The sequence below is a fragment of the Nestor notabilis genome, unplaced genomic scaffold (assembly GCF_000696875.1).
Source record: "Nestor notabilis isolate BGI_N333 unplaced genomic scaffold, ASM69687v1 scaffold24728, whole genome shotgun sequence".
Taxonomy (NCBI): Eukaryota; Metazoa; Chordata; class Aves; order Psittaciformes; family Psittacidae; genus Nestor; species Nestor notabilis.
This window is the reverse complement of record NW_009939242.1, coordinates 46363-61816: the sequence shown is the minus strand read 5'-3', so window position 1 is coordinate 61816 and position 15454 is coordinate 46363.

Here is a 15454-nt window from a genome sequence, read left to right as displayed (position 1 = left end):
TGGTTCGGGTTGGAAGGGACCTTAAAGCTCATTTAGTTCCAACTCCCTGCCATGGGCAGGGACACCTTCCACTAAACTAGGTTGCTCCAAGCCTGGGGGCTGTGACTGAGCTCAAGCACACATGGCTGGGTCATGGTGAGCTTCTCATCAACCAACACCCCCAAGTCCTTCTCCCCAGGGCTGCTCTCAATCAAGCCTGTATTTGTGCTTGGGATTGCCCTGACACACATGCAAGACCTTGCGCTTGGCCTTGTTGAACTTCGTAAGTTCCACAGAGACCCACTTCTCAAGCCTGTTGAGGTCGCCCAGACGGCATCCATTCCCTCCAGTGTGTCAACCACACCACACACCTTGGTGTCATCAGCAGCCTCTCCTCCGCTGGTCACTTGCAATCTACAGCAGCAGCACCTTGATTTTGAAGCACACCAAAGTAAATATGGAAAAGATAGATCGAAGTACAAGGGAAGCATCAGATGTGTACCGCCTGCACCAGTACTTATCCCTAAAAGCCTGGGGGAGCAGTTCTTATTTTAACTGTTCAGTACAGATGTCAATCCCAGCCCGACAAAGACAACACTGTGGTACTGCTTTGTTGAGCCAACACAGAAAATGCAAATTAAAATACACAACTTCATGACAGTCTATATTAAGTGCTCAAAATTCAGGCAATCTACTAATTCATGATGTTGCAAAGGAGCATTTGTTCATAACTAAATGCATGAAATTGAATGCTGGTGATTTGCTTACTGTAATCAGGTTTTAGGTGTATACAGAGGAAAAGAAAATAATTTTTCTCTTTCTCTCACCCTGGAAATGCTCAGCACCTCTAAGAAAACACATAAACCTCAATTGTTTGCTAAGAAATTGATTGCCAACTAGATTGGCACAACTCATAATTCCTGTAACAGGATGGGCAGCCATATCAGTCCATATTGGCAGTAAGGACTGATGCTCCAGATGGCTGGCAGCATTTAACAAGATGGGACCTAGATCAGATGCCAGCAAAGCAGTGAGCAAAGCAAATTCATCACTGAAATGCTTAATTTCTCCAAATAATTATGCTTCTAAAAATTAAACCAACAGGGTTGTAAAACCAAGAATCACTGAACTCTAGTAGGGTTGGAAAGGAAACCCCATGGGTGAGGACAGCCTCCTCCTCCTCCTCCTGGCTGCATGGAGCTCATTCCCCATGGCCCCTTGCCCTCAGCGTGCTCCCTTACCTAGAATGGGACACGGCGACATTTATGGGGGAAAAGCTTGGCAGATGCCAGAATCAAATGCCAGAAGTCTTGGATGTTTTGTTGTCATCAGTGTTGCCAGCAGTGGCATCTGCTTGCATTGCTGGCTTCCTGCTCAGCCATCACAGGGAGGTCCTTATTCTCTGCCTGGCCAACACTCTGCTGAGCTGCTGTGGGTCAGGCCACCTCTAAACAGTGACCAAAATTCTTTTAGCACTACTAACCCTTTCGTTCTCAAAGAGGGAATAGGACAAAGACAGGATTTCCTCCAAACAAACTTTCCATAATCTTTGTGCTCTGCCTAGCACCCAGCACAGCCAAAGCTCACTCTCAGCACGCATGTGTTGAAGCGGGACAGTTTAGCATAAAGTTTTCCTAATTAAATTCACTCTGGCTTCAGGTTGGACAGGAATGCAAAGATTGTTGCATGTCAGGATGGAGACATCTTGCTAGCAGCCAGGGCAGAGATAGGCACAGGGCTACATTTTCCGTCACGTTTACCTCTGCCTACACATCATACAGAAGCCGGGTCTACAGCTAGGTGTTTGCATGGCTAACTATAAGCCTTATATACATTTACATATTCATTTATGCTTCCAGTTTTGTGTATATTCACACGGTGCTACATGTTTTCTAAAACTTATAGTTCCTGACTGTAAGGTATTTGGGATCCCACTGTTAAATCCGAAGAGACTCATAAATATTTCAGAACAAGACACCTTATTGAAAACAGCACACAATTGTAAAAAAAGTCTTGAAATCTGCACTTTTCCTTCCCTCCACCTCCAACACAACATTTATCATATTATAAAGTCTGAACTGCTCATCCTCATGATTTGTTGTAGTTCAGGTATCAATTATTGGGATTCATTCCAACACGCAGACAGCAAAGCTAGCTATTCACATTGGTTCCTATAGCTTTGGAATGTGTTTGTGTTATAAAAGCATGTTTTGACTTCTGGGATATGCAGAAGCTTATCCACAGGAAATAAATGTAGTTCTTGCCACACATCTGTACTACATTTATTTCTGCAAATTTTAAGATCTTACAATTCTTCATTGGCTTGATATCTCAATAATCATAGAAGTGTCTCTGTTGAACTGTCTACGCTGTCAGGGCATCTTCGAGAGCAAATGTAAGGGATAACTCTATGATTCTATGATAATGCTTAAATTGCAGTAAGCACAGAAAGGCTTGTACTTCAGCGCACGTAGATTCATGTGTGGGAATGATTATCCTCAACTTTTCAGCTCTTTGATGCATTGTGTGACAGATACCCACAAATCTTAACCAAAAAATTTCCTACGTTAAAAGCACAGCCAAGCAGAGGAGTCTGGTCTTCTGGCTAGGGAGTTTTGCTTGAATATATCCCTATGTGAATACACTGCTTTGAATGATGTAACATGAAAGGATCGCCTCCATTGTGCAGAAATTTTCTGTTTCCCATTACTCATACTTGCAAATGTATCTATTTTACAGCTCCCTAAGAACTGAACAAGTCTTAGCATCAGAAATATTCCTAACACATTTTTAGGCAAAACAAAACCAGCTAGCCATTCCACAGTATTAAGTAATTATTTTGTGCTTTGCAAAGGCTCACATTCCTATATAACATTTGGCTCCATTTAAGCAATTTCTTAGATTCCCCACACAAGTACAATTAGGTCTTTTCCCACTCTGACAAGAGGTTTTCCTTAGAAGCACCACAAATTTCGCCCCTGACAACATACAGTAGTGGAAAGAGAGACAAGCAAGTGCCTCAGATGTTGGAACAAGAGAGACATATGCCAGCATTCAGCACCTGGGACTCCTGCTTAGCAAACAACCCCCCCCCCAGCCATAGTATGGAAAACCTGCAATCTCTTTACATCTTATACAAATTATAAAAGATAAATTAATATTAATATTTTTAAAAGCAAGAATAAAGGAATTGTATCAAAGTGTAACTTAGTTCTTAGATCTTGGTTCTTGATCTGATTGAGAGATGACTGTAGGACCGTAGGACCCCTACTCTGATCACAGCTCAGGACTACCTGAGAATGTCAAACAATATGGTGACTTTTACATGCCTTTTTTGGGCTACCAAGGTACTACATACATTTGTAACAGTAAGAAAGCTACAGTAGTCACAGAAACTGTGTTGTCTTGGACCTGATCTGTTTCAAATATAGCTTTTCAAGAGGATTAAAAGGAAGGAGTTATAGTGGCAAATCTTCAAATTACTATAGACTAAGCAATCCTTCCTAAAAGGCTTCCTTTGGGTCTTTCTGCTGAAAGCAACAGGACTCCAGAAAGCTTCAGCTTTTGGTATCCTGCAGACCTCCCACCTTTCTTCCTCTCCGAGCTGGTATGAACTGGTACAAAGGAAAGATGTTGATGAAGATATTCCCCAACAATGTCCCTTAGACACACACTCAGAGCACAGAATGCAAATGCAATCATAAATCTGGAAAAATCTAACCACAAGGCAGCAATTTCTACACTTGACAAAAGATTTCAATACAAAGACAGATCTATAACCTCCTCTCCTTTGTGATGGATCTGTATTGAAATCTCTAGATGTGATACCAGACTCGCTCGTATGAACGTGGCATTTCACTTGCACCCTGCAGTATCCCACCTGCACAGGATTGTGTTTCCTTTTTTATCCATAGGAAAATTTGAAGACTGAACCTTTATCATTCTGTACACTGTTAATATCACAAAGGTTTATTCCCCTCAGCAACTGGGCAAAAGCTTCCTACTTTGATCAATAAAGCGGTATCTGCTCTCTCCTGCCAGGAAGAGATCGCTGGTTTTGAGCGGTTCCTGGTTTCTCCTGCAACAATTTATCTTTTTGTTGTCCTTTGGGGTTCAGACTTAAAATTATTTGTAATGAACCCTGATAAATGGCTCTAGCTGCTTGTGATAAGATAACTTGAGAAGGGAAGCACAGTTAAAGATGAAGTTTCACTGGAAAGCATGATACCTGTATTACTGCCATGTCCCGTTTTACTTCAATAATTCCCCTTCATTCCCATACTTAATATGCAGAGATAATGTTCTTTTCTGTATAATACAGCTTCATCAATCAAAGGAGGAGAAGAAAGGGAGTCCTAAACTCCACAAGGTGGCCTCAAGGGGTACCCCACCTCCAGCAGTTATCACCCATGCGAAGAACATCTTTCTTCTCTCTGCAGAGACCTCGACACTGCAGGGCTGAAGGGAGTTATAGTGGCAAATCTTCAAATCACCAGGAATACCGGGTGAAATTAGGGCATGCTGGACTTGCTCTCATTCCCAGCAACAGCACAGCCTGGGAGTTGCTCCCAGGGAGTCTTAGTGCGGATACGCCTCTCCCAGCACACATCGCCTGCACAGATGGATCATTCATTCTCTGCACATGACTCACTGCAAGACCTGTGCTGAGCATCTGCCACCTCTGCCAGTAGACTGAGGAAGGTGGAGGCAGACTGTACCCCACCAAGAGGCCTTCCAGGGAAAAAGCTGAACATATGGACTCTTGTAGCTACCAGGGTGGTCTGCCCTTGCATCAGTAATGAAAAGCTGCACATCTCACAGCATAATCTCATTTGTTTATGACCTGCAAAGCTATAACATATAATAACAACAAGATTAAAATAAACCTTTTTTATTAAGTTAAATAAGGCTCATTTTCATCATATATAGTATTGAAAGAGTTAAGTAGAGCTGCATAAAGGATTAAGAGGAGGAAAAACATCTTGAGTAACCAAGAACACTGTTCTTCTGACTATGAAAGATGGTAATGCAGCTTCTCCTGTTAATGCAGCTGAAACGGACACACTCTGCTTGGTTTCTAGGACCAAAGACAGTCATAGAGCCTTTGATACATTTAGGTCTCAATGGCATCCAAATCAACAAAGCCCAAATTCTGGAATAAAACAAAAAGATGTGTCATTTCTCCTGCTACCCTCGGTACTTGGCACATGGTCTCTTAAGTTGTTCTGTTGAATTTGATTTGTTATGTACTTTTTGAAAAGTTTTGCTTGTAGCTACTTTACAATAGCAGTGGTTTATCATTAGGTATTGCTCACAACATGGGCTGACAACTGTTTGGAAGTTGGTTTGATCTATTTTCTATAGCAGTTGTGTTTTCATTTTAAATGGAAGCAGTAAGATACTTATAACCGGAACATCCACAGTAAAAGGGGGTCACACTAAACATGCCAGACCTGCCTGGGCAGGTCTAATTTAAACACCAGCCTTTTAAGAATGGGACTGTCTTTGAATGAGATTTCTTTGTACTTCTGAAGACAGCACACACCCTTTTCCTGCTGCTTGATTAAACAGCACTTGCCCAATGAATAGATCTTGATCAGGAATAGAAAATGCATGGAGCTGTCCTGGGGAAAATGCGCTTGATCCTTTCCCAGACTCACCTGTGGGAAGACACGTACAGTTACATTGAACACAGACCTTTTGGATCAGCCCTGTCACATATGGACCACTGCTCTGTCAAATGTCTGTGCCTTTAAAGTATTTCTTTTATGCATTTGAACATAATAAAGCATCAATGGTAGAAGAAGCCTCTCACAGGAAAGCTGTACTTGTAGATTTGGCTTTGCTTTGTGTCTGTTCTAGAGGGCAAATATAAACCAAGACATGTACCATTTCATGAGATATTGCAGCCTAAAATCCACCATTACAATCACAGCAGAAGTCCTGAAGTGCATCTATCAGTACTCTTGCAGAAGTGGATCCTCCCTGCTAAAAATAACCATCTTTGCTGTGTGAATAATCATCCTTCATCTTGTTCCCACTCACTCATAAGAGCACAAACCAAAGAGAACAAGGCAGGTGAGTGCTAAGGAGGAGCTGGTTTCCATATGCAAGGTGAATGTTAGAAGCTTACACTATTATTCAAGAGTGGTTTTTTCCTATATCAGAACTTCAGAAATTAATGTGCAGAAATAATAAACTCTATAGTATAAATACATTCTTGTTACATTTTGAGGTGAGGGTCTTGAAAATAACAAATTTTAACTGAAAACTCAATTGGCTCAAAAGCAAGAAAGTTTGCTGCCTAGGACACATAACCTGGATTAACTCTGCTCTCTGAGCCAGTTTTCCTGAATTACCTTAGGCAAATCATCTAGCTCCAATAGGAATCAGTGTGAGCTGGAACTCTGCATCAGGTATCTCAGTTCCCTGTAATTTCAAGGCTTAGCTGCTTCAGCACATTTGAAAGTTTCACACCTCAGGTCCATTGCTCTAAAACAGAGCAAACAGTATTTCTCTACTTCTGAGTAATATCATGAGGGTAAACGTATCACAGGCTGTAAAACATTTGAGTACAGCAGTTGTGCACGTGCCTGTGCGTACTGTACAGGGACAGTACTTAGGTCAGGCTGGCCCCCATCTCCAGGGTGACTCATTTGCAAGAGAAGGTGCTTGCATTCACTTGGAAGGACAACAAGGCATGACTCAATGGATCAAAGCAACTTATCGGTACTGAAATCAGCACCTAATGTTAAATTCTGAACTCCTTTCTGACAGTTCATTTACATATTAGAGCTTTACATGGCCAGTATTAGCTGAAACTAGACCCAGTTGACAGGCAGATCCTTAATTATGCACTTACAAAATTTCTGCAGTTGCTGTGGTAAACGTTCTACAAGATGGAAGTCATTTTTACAACTGACTTCTTCACTTCAGTAGTGTATTTGTACTCCCTACTTTTAGAAGGCCTAACTTTGGAAGCACTGGAGGCACTTCGTCACCATTCTCTCTCCATCCAGGCACACAGGTCTCTAAGGTAGAGGACAGAAAGTTTGACCATGCTGTAAGAGAAAGGATTTTAACTCATCCTCAGAAGTTTGTATCCTGCTATATGAACATCTGCCTGCCTCTTCGGATGGCAAACAGGGATTGTGCTGCAAAAGAATTCTTTACAGCACTTTATCCAGCAAGGCCCTTGTCTCCTTGTGCTTAGACAAACGCTTTTCAGTTTATGTAAATAGTCGGTGGATCAGATTTCTCCTCTGCCACACCCAGCCAGCCTGAATCACCCACAGAAACAAAGAGCCAACTTCTATGCACTGCTTTTTTGCCGAAGTACACAAGAGTTGCTACGATACCCTTGTCCCACCAGCAAACAGACTTTACACTCTGAAAGAATTATTTCTGTGTATCAACCCCCTGCATTATGCTTGTTAAATTTTTCTCTGATCGAGAGGAGGAGTGTTGGGTGCTCGAAGTGAGCCTTTACTTCTGGGCTTCATGGTGTTGCTCCTCTAAAGGACCCTGCCTCCGAGTGCTTGCCCATTAGTTGGGCTTGCTTTTCTAGAAATATCAATACAAGACAAGGTCAAACAGATCAGTTGTAATTACAGTGAAAAATTATGGAACAAAAACCATCCCTATGACCCTTCTCTACCCATGTTATCTGCACCGCAAGCCTCCCAACACCACCATTAGTGGTACAACACAGCCCAACATGCCTGGAGTTTGACCACAACTCTACCCTACCTGCTTCCCTCCTCCAGGAGCCAAGAGACCTGTCCTTATCCCTCTTTGAAGCTAGAGGAAAACTCTCCTGAGACTGATGGTCACTGTGGCAGCCCTGGTGGTGCAAGGACACAAACATAGCAGGGCTTGGGAAGAGATACAGTTTATGCCCTGGGAAAACCAAAAGCCATTTCTAAAACAAACCCTTGTTTTCAGGCTAAAAGGAGAAATGAGGGGGACAGATGATTTTCTGGATGTTTCTTTTAGTGTTGTGATGCCTCAAAAAGCCTCAGTTTGCTCATTAGCCTCTGTGCACTCAGACTGCCATAATACTACTACTTTTAGCTGCTAGCAAGCAAATCCAGAGAGAGACTAGACAAGTGTTCCCAGTGATCACCATTCTCTGGCCCAGTTCATCTGGACCCTTGCCCACATGCCAGCCATACCCTTAATCCTACCCCCAGCCCAACCTCTGCTTCACAGCTGCTCTAGGAATTCAAAAGGACTCTGAAAAACAAAGCACCAAGGTCTGAATTCTCTATGGAAACCTGAACGTAATCCCCATTACATCAGAAATTTACCTTAATGTTTCCAGCCATCACATACAAAACACTTAAAGAACCAAACCCAACTCCCAGTTTCATTGATGAAAAGGAGGGGAATTTGACCTTGTAGAGTTATTCCTACTTATTAGCCATTAGATATAAAATGATGTACATGAATTACTTTGTAAGGGTTTGATTTATTGCAGGTGAACAATTCTATTGTGAAGTCAGCTTACTTCATAGCATAGTGCATATACTGAAATGTTTTCTGTTTGTTTAAGCTCTTTATAGAAATTCTTACATAGTTTCAAATAGTTGTGGTTAATTGGTTGTAAATACATATGCATTTCCAGCTATGTTACTGTATCTTTTCCATTGCTCTTCAAATGTTTTTGGTGACCTTTATGCCTCATTTTTAATTTTTTTACATGAAGTATAATTATATGAATTTGTCTCAAGACCTCTCTGAATTTTTTCTTTCATTTATTTTATTGTTACATTACTAAGACTGAGTTTGACCCTATCATAGTGCTCATAAACAATGTGAAGTATAAAATGTGCTGTGTGGGTCATAAAGCACTGCAATATGCATTTTAGTTGTTGTTGAAAGTGCAAGCCCAGCTCTTTCTCTGTGATTTCTAGGTGAGATCTTACAATTATTATGCTTTAAAACATTGAGATTTAAAAAGTTTTTCTGCTTATCACAACAAATTAAAAAAAAAAAAAGAAAAAAAGAAAGTAGTAAAAGAGAGTTCAGTCATTATCTTTTCTTAGTGTGAAGTACCACCCTCATTAAAGAGTTTAGGGTTCAATTGCACAAAGCAGCAGTCAGACAGAAACATCTAGGGAGCTCTTTTATTTATTTGGGGTTTTTTCTTTTTCGTAGACTACCTCAGACTACCTGTAGTTTTGGTGTAATATGCTTAAGATAACAAAGACAGCTACAGGTGGCACCTAAATACACTTGCCAAATGTTTTTGAAATGGACAACATATCTTGGGAAACAGCAGCATGGTGAAACATCATATACATTTTAAAGCCAGGAGAAATCCATACTTCAGGATAAGCAAAAGATTGTGCCAGTAAGTCCTCCAGCTCTTACGCTCTTTAGAGAAACAAACATAGAATCCTTCAAAAAAGAAAACAAAGAAGAAAACATGTCTGGGTAGATGCTAACTACAAAGCCGGTGGTGATCCTTATCTAGCCTAGAATCCCCTAGACTTTGGGGTATGCTTTGTGGCTTTTTGGGTAGCAGAAAGCTGACCTTCCCTCCAAAGGTCTTTCTTCATTGCAGGTTGAGAAATCAGGAAAGTAATCAGGCAAAACAGTGAGAAAGGGGAAGGATGCATGAGGCGAAGAGGAGTTATCTCAAGAGAAGTGTCCAAGGTGCCTGGACAAGTGCACATGGCTGCTGGGCAGCTCGTGAGGCTGCTGGTGTGGTGCATGCTATGGAAGTTGGCACAGGCTGTAAATTAACTGATGTGATACATAAATCCACAGCAAAATTTATTGCACACACCCAGCTGAAAAATGTAAGTAAACAATAATTCCTGTCCTTTTTTATATCTATTGCTTCAAGCTCAAGCATGCTTTAATCCTTCATTTTATTTGATATCATTTACCTTATCCAACATATATAAAAGGATATGTTCTCCTCCTTAGACTGCATTCAACTTTCTATGAAACTAGCTTTAAGGAGTACGCCAATATTTGTATAGCAGATAATACCTAAAAGGGCACTCCCCTGTCTAGATAGGCTGAGAAAATTCCCATTTTAGTTCTTCAGTAGAGAATAAAACATTGTATGCTTAGAGACGTGCAGTCTGGCTTGAGCCATGTATTTGATATTCCTTGCATGTGTCCCTTGTGTCTGAAAACTAAGGACTATATGCCAAAAGTCATTCACTTTTCAGATGTGACATGTCTAGAAACGCCCCCATCTTTGAACAAAAACAATCAGGAGTATGGCACTCTTGTAGAGCTTTCAAATAGTTGTAAGAAATACAGGGTTATAAAGTCCCCTATACTTCAAACAAGAATAGAAGGACTGACAGGAAACAGAAAAGAGGTGGAAAACAGGAAAACCAGTTAAACAAATGAGTGTGGAAAACTGGGTTCTGTGCCTGACTCTATCTTAGGTGCTTTGTTTGGCCTTTGGCAACTTACTTATCATTTCTGCCTGTTTCCTTAATGCTTTTAAGGAAAACCTACAGATAAGATGTGAGCTTGTAGAAACTAGAGATCAGCACTGAGTGTAGCAAAAACACCTTCTCCTGGGAGAAAGAGAAGTGGAGAATGGAATGAAGGGATCAACACTTAATGAAGTTTCAGCTCTCGCTACTAGCATCTGACATGGCTCCTTTATCGCAAAGTCATTGAAAGAAGCCTATATTGTTTTGCCTCTAAGGTCCTTATTTTATCTTCTCACCTGCTCTTCTATAAGTATGACTTCTAGTCTCATGAGCTTGCATAATCATGCATAATCGCAGTCAAAGTGTGACATTTTTTTAGCACCTTTGCCCGTCTATCCAGTTATCACCGTGTTATCTCAGCATGTCCCTAATTTTCTGCGTTTACTTCCTGCAGGCTGAGTTGGGAGTTTGGACCACATGTGTTTTAGATTAATATCCCTCTGCTTACTACCTGAATATTGTTATTGAGGAGAACTTCACAATGCCTTTCAAGGTTCATTTTTGATTGCGATCTTTGTTAGCAATAGTGCTATATTCAAATAAGACTTATGTGTATAGCTATTAGATGCACAGCAGATGTTATAAGCAGTTAAGCCCTTTAATAGATTTAATAGATATTTCATAAATATTTCCATGCCCTAAAATAAATCCATAATATCTGTTTTTTTTCATCACAACAGTATTCAAGTTGCTGAAATAGTCACAGTTACTTACTTTTTCTCTCCCATCTTATAAAAACACAAATACTTGTATACACCAGAAAAAGAAGAGTTGCCTGTGGAATGAAGAAGATTGTAAGCTTCAACCCAGAGTGCTTTAAGATGATCTAAAATCCCAATGCAAGTGACATTACAAATATTTCCCTTTTAATGAAAGAAGCTGTCTCTATGAATTAGTGTTGTATACGTGATTGGAAAGCCATGTTGCCTCCTGAGAACATATAGTGGAGAAATAACAATTAAGGCTAAATATTTCTGCAAAGGATCCAGTACTCTGTTTGATTTAATTCCAGGAGGTATTACTCTAACTTCCCAGCATCCATTTGGCCAATAGTCCTAATCCTATGATGAAGCAGAATTTCTAACTTCTTTACAGGGTTTCTGATAGGAGCATTGAAAGGTCTTTTGGAGGAAAAAGGAAAAAAGTCCTAATTCATTTTAAAATATGTGGAAAACCCTACATGGTGCAGTACCCTCAAGATCAGAGGGCTGAACACAATGATCCATGATGCCCCCATGTCCAATTTGACCAAACAGATACTGTCTTGTTACTAACTGACTGAACTTTAAAATCCTGATGCTGCAGGGGGGTATCAATTAGAGCTAAAAACTGTATTATCAGAAATACAAAGATGTAGCCAGATTCTCTTTCTTCATAGAAACTATGCCTCCTGCACCAGTCTCTGACTTCCCAGTATTGTCTAACAACTTGTTCTCCTATTTATGCTGAGTAGTGGAGCACAGATGGCAATAAGTAACAGAAATGACAATTAATGATAAGCAGGAATACCTAATACCTGATAATTCAAGCTCAAATGCTTAGCAAAACTGCCCTCAGATGATCTAATCCCAACATCTCCTGAGGTATTCCTGAGAACTTGGTTCTGCCCATAGAACGTATGGGAGGGAGGGAGAAAGAAAGATCTTTCTGAAGACAAGACACCAACAATTACAAATTAAGTTTCAATACATGGACTAAGAGAAATCACAGCTGTTCAAACTGGTACCACAACCCTGCATTTTTGTAACTATATGCAGTGAAAAGAATATACTACATTTTACTAGCATTAACAGTGATTTCTAAAACCCTGGTGTGCAGGCAGGCATCATGATCCTTGTTGCATGAATGGGGCCTTTTTTCCCCATGACCTGCATTGGAGCTAGGCACAGACCTCAAGACCCTTAGTACCTGTTGATGTTTCAAGCATAGGGTACCTCACCCAATTTTAACAGCTTTTCCATGGAACTTCCTGCCCTTAGTATAGATGAGATAAAGGTATTTTCCACATAAATTTTTGTAATTATTATATTGACATGGAGTGAAAAGTCTATTTAGTTGCAAAGTCCAGCATTTAATCTGGACAAGGTCTAGGCACAGGCACTGGAACCTCATTGTGTTCATCTCATCAGCAGGGAGAGCAAACAATTTGCTACGAGAGCATTTTATGCTGTCTAACAATGTCTGCATATATAAAAAACCCACTTCATACTGCTGCTGAATGACTTTTTTCTCCCTCCCTATTTGGATTAGTTCCAAAGCCAGGATTATAACTGCTCTTTGCTAAGCAACAAATATTAACTATTGCTACTTCATCAAAATCCTGCACCAATGCATTTAACCAGTTTATCAGCCAGGAAGATGATATTTTCATATTTGCTAGCCTAGAGCTTCACTAAAATTAAGATCAACTGAGTACAGCTATAACAATTATCAATTTTCATTCTTGAATAACAGCTTGAAATTGCCTTCAGGAAAAAGGAGGGTCCTTTGCTCTGGATGAAAAAAAAAAATCAGATATAAAATTAACGACTTTATCTTCCTCAGGCTAAACATGTGGTTAAGCTCACTAAAATTATTCAACAACTTTGCAGGTTGCATCCCTTATTTGCTTTAGCTTTTAGGTTGATAAATGAATAAGTAAAAAAAACTTGTCAGGTACATTAAATTGCAGTATCAGCCCACACTTTTATCTATCCTGTACTAAATCACTTCCTACAGCCAGCTGAAACTGTACAAAGAGAGGGAAATCTGAAGTACCTCTGAAGAAATGCCTTCATTACTGCTGAGGCCAGTGTCACCTGCTGGACATAATGCATTTTAAATCCAGACTTAAGTACACTGTTGCTCACAGTGGAAGACCCTCTTTGACAAAGCAGTTTAATATCAACTGAGGAATTTTACTTAAGCAACACAACAAAGGTGGAATTATTGTAATATCCATTGCTGAATCCTTTGTGATCACAGAAATTAAAAGTTTTGATCATATGAAATTACTGAGAGATGGTAAACTGAGAGGTGGACAAAGCTATGAGCTTCTGGGCTCTGTTCTTTTCCATGGGCCTGACACAAACACCAGGAAGATCTGGTGGCTCCAACCCATAGCAAGCTTCTGGCTGGGCATTTCCCCAGTTCCTCAAGCAAAGAGAACAAAGCTTTTATGTACTCTTTTTAAGAGAGCTCCCAAAGGCAAAGAAAATTAACTATGTAAGCAGTCAAAATAGATTATAAATGTCAAAATAGAAGAATTTAAAAAAAAGAAAAATGGAGTTGTCCTTTCCCACATCCTTCCTACTACCTATTTTTCTATAGGAAAATGCCAGATGATTGACTGATTTATTTGGATGCAAAATGAGATTTCTTATGTCATTGAAGGAAATAACTCTGAGTTATTTTAATTTATTTTTCCCTTTGATGATTTTTTCCACTGAACATATACTTACCATTTTTTTCAATAGAACCTACCAACCACAGTGAAGCAAACACATGCAACCCAGTCCTGAATGTCATCTCTGGATTGCTTAAAGCTGTACAAAGATTAAAGCACTCCAGTTCTACCTTGCCCAATCTGCAAGACTGCAAACTCCTACTTTAAGGCACGTGTGGTGCTGCATCGCATGGGACTGTGTATCCCAGGAAAAGGTCAAAGGGACTGTTGATACCTTGTTGAGCAACATTTTCTATGACTGAGACAAATGTAGCATCAGATCAAAAGAGAGTAGGTTGAGTAAAGGTTCAGCTTGCTATCAATTTGAAGACACAAGAAAGACAAAGCAATTTCATCATGAAAAATTAACCCATGTAGATAAGAGAGAGATGGTGAAACTGTTTCAAGATACGTTGATAAAATCATCAAAGTGGTAAATTGCCTATAAAATTAAATATCTTACTGAATTTAGACAATTTTTCTCTTTTAGTGCAAACATTTCCACAGTAAAGTGTACCGTTTATAATTTCCACACCTAAACTTTTACAGCATTTTCTAACATTTTCTTTCTGAAGTTTATTTTAATTGAGTTTGAACCAGTTGAAATCGAAACAGCATTTTAAAGCATTTTAATTGCATCAAAATAACTGCTTTCAGGGGAGACTGGGAGGGGTAGGGGTGGGTGTTAAACTAATAACATTTCACATTTTCCACTTTTCCGCCAATTGAAAAAGAGAAAAGGAAAAGAACAAAACAAAACCAGAACCACCGCCTAATTTAATTGTCATCCACAGTCTTCCACACTGCACTAATGCACAGACATGCAGACAGGCACAAGAATTGCTATTTTACCTCTGTGCCCACAGAAGAGAGCACTATTAAGTTCTGGATACAGACAACAACCCAAGGAGATGTCTAGATGTACAAACCTAACTGTTTATTTATCTTGGCAGCCACGCCCCAGGTAGTGCTCAATGGCAGAGAGCAGTTTCCTTCCCAACAATATGCCAAATTCTCTTCTTACTGATTAAGCTGCATGGGTGAGAATAATTCCACCGCGTTTGACTAGAAGAATGAGCGGCACCTTCAGGAAGGTTATTCACAAGGGGAGCTGTTAAGCTGTAGCCCAGCAGGGCTTCCCTCCCCCGCCCCGACTCCACTTTCTCAAGAGTACAGGGCAGCAATTAGAGCCACCGTCAACAGCTGCTCCGGTACCATTGAGAAGCCACTATCCTGCTGAGGCTCTGAAACGCAGCTCTCGATTGCAATTAACACACCACTAACAGCTTTCTTCCAGATCAACAAGCTAGGACCAAGCTCAGAAAAAGGCACTGGCCAGGTTCGTTTTCACAATCACAAAGATAAGTTCCAGTAAGCCAAAACAATAATGTACTTAGCAAAGAATAGCTTGGGAATCTCTCTTTAAGGACAGGGATACCACTAGTGTCCCCACTAGTAGTTTGCTAAAGTTTATATGTGGTGACAATGTTAAGAAACTACCTGAATAAAACTGGAAGTCATTACAAGTGTTATAGTATATCTGACACAACAATAAGATGTTTAGATACTAAATAATCCATGATTC